This window comes from Haemaphysalis longicornis, unplaced genomic scaffold, assembly GCF_048455015.1.
Source record: "Haemaphysalis longicornis isolate Haplotype H1 unplaced genomic scaffold, Haemaphysalis longicornis Haplotype H1 scaffold_2, whole genome shotgun sequence".
Taxonomy (NCBI): domain Eukaryota; kingdom Metazoa; phylum Arthropoda; class Arachnida; order Ixodida; family Ixodidae; genus Haemaphysalis; species Haemaphysalis longicornis.
Window position 1 is genome coordinate 50119156 of NW_027526295.1, and position 7214 is coordinate 50126369.

General features: G+C 48.4%; 1 pseudogene; it reads right to left on the reverse strand.

The window, feature by feature from the left end:
- Nucleotides 1-876: 876 nt before the first annotated feature.
- LOC144167953 (uncharacterized) lies at nucleotides 877-2567 on the reverse strand (annotated as a pseudogene).
- Between the last annotated feature and the right edge of the window lie 4647 nt (nucleotides 2568-7214).

Genomic DNA, 7214 nt, shown 5'->3' on the forward strand with positions numbered 1-7214 from the left:
ACCAAACAGCTTTTCAATGGGATCTTGGCTCAACCGGGACGTCAAAAGGTATTTGTAGCCAATCTTCTCGGTTAGGTACGTAAGCAGATCCAGTGTAGCTTTTAAAGTCACTCTGAGGCCCAGTGCTGTGCTGTACGACAGGAAACCTAGCTTTTTAGGTCCAGTGACGGCTTCCCACTCATCAATGTAATTAAGGGCTTCCAAAAGCACCTTTTCTTCTCTGGAGCCAGGCTTGAGTGCACCAGATGGTAGCCTTGACGTCATCACAAGAATTAGCTTCTGCATGAAGCTAACAAACTTCCCAGTTTGATCTCCATAGTCGTAAAATTTTGCGATTTGCTTCTTGTAAAAAAAAGGCCACGTAAAACCTCTGCACTGAAAAGGTGGAAGGCAAAGTTTACTTTCATTTTTTCGAAGTCATTAGGCTGAACATGCACTGTAGTTATTTTGGGCATTACCTTCAACGTGGTAGCACACTTGTCATTTTCATGAGCTACTTTGATAGGCTTGACGTCTACATGCCCCTCTGGTGTCTTGTAACCGTGGCTAACGAAACCGTTGCGAACACATTTCACAAGGTGTGGGAAGTCTGATAGAAAAAAAAGACGCCTGTCATCTCCACACGGATGAGGCACCGATGGCTTGATGGCTTTTGCTGTTGCTGAAATGCCAAACTTCTTCCACATTGCACGATTCCAGCTTGCCCCATCACAGGTGACATAATCAACCTTAAGGCCAGCATTCTCTGCTAGCAGCACAGCTTTCATGACTATCTTAGAAAGCAATGGTGCTTTAACATTGCCTTTGGAGGCAAACACACCGAGAATTTGGTGCCATGATCCCGAAAGTGGTTGAAACATAATCACTAGGCCATGGTCACATGTCTGAGATTTGTCAGCCTCGGTCGTGAATGGTCCAAGATCAACAAAGCCGTTAATTTTACCTGTGCCAGCTGCGACAGCGAAGTTCTCATCCAGCTTCATCTCATCTAGGATGATGCCACCATGACGTCCGAACTCGGTCATCTTCTGCGTCTTTTTTGCTATCCCAGAAAGGACAGTACCGTTGAAACCGAAACTGCTCTCGTACTGCCTCATGTACTTCCTGAGACAAGTGCGGCTAGGAAGCACGAGTATCTTTTCCCTCCGCACATGCTCATAAAGGCGGGGGCTTTTCATGCGCATAATAATGCACTCCAGAAGCCACTCTGGGTTGTACCGCATCCCTTTCGGTGACTTGCGGTTTGCAGCTTCAAAGTATTGCAGCACCGCTGCCTTCTGTTTTGGCGGGAGCTTGTCGATCTTCTTCCTCAAAGCGCTTTCTTCAATTTCTTCATTTTCCTGCTTCATTTGGGCGATAGCCTGGTCCAAGCTTTTGACTTTGGCTCTTAAACGGCGCACTGCTTGACACTTCGCCCTCAGCTTCCTCGCAAGCTTCTCTTTGCGCTTTGGCTGCCTGGCACGACATCTCTGATTTAGCAGAAGCCTTCTGAGATACTTGCAGGAGATGCAGCACTTCTCAAAGCCACTTAAAGCCCCCTTACACTTCGTGTGGTAAAGGCTTTCATTCCACTTTGTCATTTTGGCATTGCGTGCAAGAGGGAACTCTGCCGGTAGCCCTGCGCCAGAACAAACCTTCATGCTGTCAACAGCCAGTAAAACTGACGCTGGCTCACAGTGCTCTTCAAGTGAAAGTTCGACACCGCGCACAAACACCTGATGTTCCACCCCGTTGTCCCCGCCACGAAACAACACAAGCTTTTGGGCATGGAGGAGACCCATGTCAGGCCCTGGCAGACAGACACTATAAGCGACACAAAGCGGCTCTTCAGAGAAGACGTGCTTGCCCCACTGATCTGAAGGAAGGATGATATTCCTTTAGTCTACTGAGCTGGCGGCACGCGCGGGTGCTTCGCTGAATCCGTCGGGTGACGACTGGTCGGGTGACGACGACTCAACCATTCGTGACCTTTTTTGTGGAGGCTCAAGACGTGGGTCTAACCTTTCCTTCGGTTGTCTCTTCTTGGGCACTGGCTTGGACAAATACTTGGGCACGTTCGGAAAGATGGTTGGAATCGCTTCCGGCTTAAGAAACGGCCTGCTCCTATCCACGCGCACAATCTCACCTTGAATGTTGTGCTCAAAGTGACGCGACACAAACTGCGGATCGAAGTGCAGTTCGCACACAGCAGCATTTCGTTCAAGTGGCTTGTCGGCTCGAGGAATGTTCCGCTGCCACTTGCGGTATGTTTCTTCATCTTTCGGCACCCCGAAGAGTGACAACTTCTTCTTGCACGATTTATACCCCGTAGTGCAGCCGGGCACAAAACAGTGGCTTTGACGGCGGCTCATCCCAGAACAATAGTGAGCACCTCATCAAACATAACTGTAATCAAGCGGGACAAAAAATTCAGAACGAAGAGATCGAAAACAACGCTGGCGGCCACGTTTCGTGCGTTCAGCTTGACGTGTAAACGACCGCAGGCGCCACCTCGCGGTTGCATCGCAAGGCGGTGACGGCGGTAGCCATAGGAGCCGCCAGGCGCTAATCACACTTCCCTATTCCAGCCACTGTAGGGAAGCTGTGAAACTGAATTGTTCTAAAAACGTTGCCTGGCACTTTGACTTTGCCGCCAGTGCGGATTTGAGCGGTTGGGTTTCGGTTTTGCGACTTGGCTACGGCTGCAGATGGGGCTAGTAATGTGACTGGCTAGGCTTCGTTATCCTCGTGGTTGATATGGTCTGTGATATGGTGCGCAAAACAAAGAAGCGTGCGGAATCTCATGCATTGCGGTTAAAGTTGCCTTCGAAATCCTTCGTTTCTCTACGCGTTTCAACGGTGACAGCGAGTTTTTCCTCACGTTGTGTAACTCCTCTCGACTGCAAGCTCCACGGCGTCTCGGTCGCGGCGCGCTTGACAAGATGTCTGGATTTTTATCACCGGCTGGGCGTTATGCATCAGAACGGCAGCACTCCCACATGGAAACGCACGACAGGGAGACTGACGCCCACGTGTGCATACGAGGCCGTCAATGCCCCTGCCGCAGCGAAAACTCCCAGCGGTGCTTTTTCGAAAGACTGCATCTCCCTGCTCCGCGAACATGTCGCTCCACAGCCCTGCCGTTTTCAACTCCCAGGCGAGTCCGTCGCCGCTCTCGTAGCGGCTTTGAAGAAGCTGGCGGCTTACTAAGCTCCTGTGCCGCGAGGGCTGACAGCCTTGCCGCAAAAACTCTGCGTTGAGCTTCGTTCGGAGCACAAACGCCAAGGAGCATCAACGAAAACATCCAAGGACGTGGTCGGAACAATTTCACGGCTCACCCAACCGCTTTCACAGATCGTGGACTACAAACTGCTGCACCTTGCTCATGCCAGGGTCGTCCCAGCCAACTCAACATTGCAGCCATGGGTTTCCTGAAGCCTCTTTGCCTTCAGTGAACACGGCAGCGTTTATGGGGCCAGGTGTTTTCCGCCGTAGTGCTGGTCTTGGGGGCCGGAGCAGAGCACACACAAGTGGGCCCGCAGTATGCGCTCGTGGTGCCTGTGTTACCGCATTATCGTCAAGAGCAGTGCCCAGTGCTCCGCGATTCTACCCCACATTCAACCCTGTGACAAGAACGTCGGCTGGGATTTGTCAGTCCACACCACGGAGCACATAGTGAAGCCTTGGGCTTGAGCTGGCAGGCTTCCGCCATACTAGCCATGGCGTTGAATTGTGTCTCAGCGACAGCGAAGCCAAAAGGCATCGATTTCATCGAGAACCTTGTAAGGGAAGGCTGAGCTCTAGACACGGAGTTGGAACACCCCATTGCGCCCGTGGAAACACTGCGTCGTGAATTTGCCAGGACACTTGAAGGACACGTTCTTCGTAATGTGGAAACACTACATCGGGAATTTGCCAGGACACTTGAAGAACACATGCTCTTGATAATCACTACTGCATCTCCAATTGGCTGGATGCACACATCTTGGTGACAGCGACATCAGTTTTAGTTAAGAAGGAGCTCCAATTTCTCCTTGGGCGCTTTATGAAAGGGTTGTGTGGGACAACAGAAAGGTCTTTGTGCCCTCAAAACTGTCAGTGCAGTTGCATTTTTGTGGTTTTTAGTGCACTTAACTGTCCTGCTAGTAATGGTTAGATAGGACATAGGTTTGGTTTTATATTGTAGGGGCGATGAAGACGTTAAATCATGTTTGGCCCCATATCTGTGCAAACAGCAGTCCGCCGAGCACTTAGATCGATAAGACACCTGCTGAGCTTGTGCAATGTTCAAGCACACTGAAGCGAGCATTCCTGCTGGGTCAGCATTCCATTCCTCTTGGACTTCTGTGTTCCAAATCAGAAGATTTGACCTGTTCTGCATTGTGGACAGTTGATTCGTCTGCACAAGATCCTCTTCAAGAGCAGCCTGCTACGTCTGCCTGTGCTTCAATCTGCATTTCATCTGCAGGAGTTCCACCTTTTGGGAAGGACACACAGCCACATCATAGAAGACGGCGTCAGCACGTCCATGGCTGGTGGCCGCACCGCAGAACCCAACAAGCTGTTGACGTGATGTCAACATGAAGTGGGACGTGATTGTGGCTGTAGCAGATGGCGACAGCCTGACGTGATTCTGTTGTTGCCACATGTAAGGTCAGTGCACTTTCTTTTTCCTGTGGTGTCTGCTTTGGGGTCTGTTGGGAGTGAACGGTCCTGAGGAACTAATGTGCAAAACTATTTATTCTTGGGATTGTTTGTTGAAGCCTTCACCAGTTGATTAGTGGCTCTGTTGAGCTGCAAAGGCTGTTAAAGTGTTTTTTTTTTCAAAATGTTTAGGCAGGTTTGTACAGTTGTGAGATACATACCACTGCTAAAAACGGTGAACCACTTATCACCAGTTTAGAGAAACAAGGCGTGTCGTATTTACAAGCGAATGCTAAGGTTCTACTATCATAGATACTGTCTGGCTGCCTTGACACGCGAAAGCAGCCATGATCCTGGGGTGGTATATCTGCTCACAACCTGGAAAAAAAAAACTGAGTTGACCTCAGGGGCATGGGTTGTAAATCATTGAATTCATCAGTCATTCAGCAAATCGTCCACACGCATTTCCTTCTATTAATCTGTCGAGCTGCCTTAGTCCTTTGTGGAAGTCCACAGCCATTTATTTTGGCAGCTCCGAAAGTATTACGTCTCTTAGCATTGTCAGATATGATGACTTGCTAATTTTGAGTCCTTCAAGTGTACTATCGGCGTCAAATGAAATGCGAACTCGAAAATATGAATCTGAACACACAAATAGTGCAATTTCTTTCCATGCAAGCCAAAATGACGCGTGGCTTAGTTATAAAAACAAAGATGGGAAAAGTGGATTTCCAAATATACCAATAGCGTGCCATCATATGAACTCTACGAACAGTATTTTTCAATTTTGCTCGTTCTGGTTTATATTTTCGTGTTCACGTTTCACTTGACGCCGATAGTACCAATGTAGGTCTGCACATGATAATACAAGTGGCATGGCCGGCATACGTCTTCCTACAAAGATATGCTGGGAACAGCTCTCGGTGTGGCCACGTGCTCTTGTTGAATTCTTTCTTTATCGCCAAATCTTTGCTGGCAGCATCTTCATGACATTCCTCTACTGTCTGCACTACAGCCCTTTTATTGCTTGTCTTGTAAGCAGTGATCTTAAATAGTGGAACTTTTCTGTCTTGGAGAGCCCTTTGTTGCCTTACACTGCTTTTCGGTAGCATTCCTGAAAGCTTGCCATACCTAAAGTGCCCCGTTGCAGCGTTCCAGGCGCAGCTTGGGTAGCTTCTCTCACTGTCTTCAAGGCTTGGCGGGTGGCTGAGGATGGGATGACTTAACCCTGACTGAAGTAATGGCACTCGTCTGAACTGCCATCGTCTTCTCCTTGAAAAGGCCAACGGCTTGGTTAGACCTGTTATCGTCCTGGATGGTTTCATCATACTCTTGCTTGAAGGCGCCCTCCAGCTGGACGTCTTCGATCACTTTGTTGATGTTTCAATGGCAGGCATTGTTGATTTCCATTCGCTTTACTGTAAAAGACCACTTAGCTTTTCTGAACCACCGCTTTGCAAAGACACGGCCTCGTTGATGATGACAACATTCTGTCGTTGTCGAGTGTGTCGCTTTACTTTGTTTCTCCGCCGGTTTTTTCGATCTCTACCCTTGACCCTTAGAAACCTCAACTTTAGTCTTTGCTTGCAGGTTTCCTCACCTTTATGTTATCTGTTTCAAAACTGAACTAAAACAATGAGGTCTACGTGAGAGTAAGGGACAATATAATTGAAAACTGTATTATTCGCGCATCTACAAAAACAACTTGTCTTCTTTGCTTGAGTTCACAATGCAGAGTTCTCCACCTGAAAGCTTCCTTTCATGGCTGAGAGTGAAGGGCTCACCTGTCTGGGTCCAACCCTCGCAAGCACTCCACAGTACATTTTGGGTTTTACTGCGGTCGTGGGTTCGCCGTCACAGAGTCTCTAGAAGCTTGGTTATTGGTTCTTTAAACTTTTGCCGTTGGTCTTGGGGTGTTTTTTTACATTGTCTGGCATTGTTTCATTGTTGCCTTGAATTTTGAGGCACTGCTGAAGAGCAGCTTCTGTGCAACCATGACCCTCTGACGTCCACGTCAAAATCCTGATGACGCATGCATCCCTGGTAATATCCTCGACACGAAGTAGCTGTTTTTTCACGTGCTTCTATATATAAAAAAACACTCGAACATGTCCTATTAAACAGGACTATGGAACATTATCGTGCAATGGCTGGACCTGTTTAAACAAGGCCCCTTTTAAGCTTGATCCGTATCTGAAAAGTTGACGGCGATCTGATGAATATGGTTGGGGTTATGAGGAGTGTGCTGAAGTAGGAGAGGGCTTTTTCGCCATCGACAAAGGCAAAATTATTGCTCGTTCCTCTGCCCCCTGGGGACTAATCCCCAACAGAAATTTCACTGTGTTATGGTGTTTATACTGAGACCATGTCTCTGCTCGAGGAAGGTAGGAGTTCGGCCTGTGGATGCTTATCTCAAAACAGTCAGGAATCACCCAAACTTTGAAACCAAAGTTGTCGACAAAAGCTACTGGCATTGTCTTCATCACTTGCTCTTTGTCTGGCCAGCGTACTAATGGGCCAATGCGGTTGAAAAACACAATCAGCCACCTTTCACAAATGCGTGATGCTGTTGGCTGCGACACATAGAAACG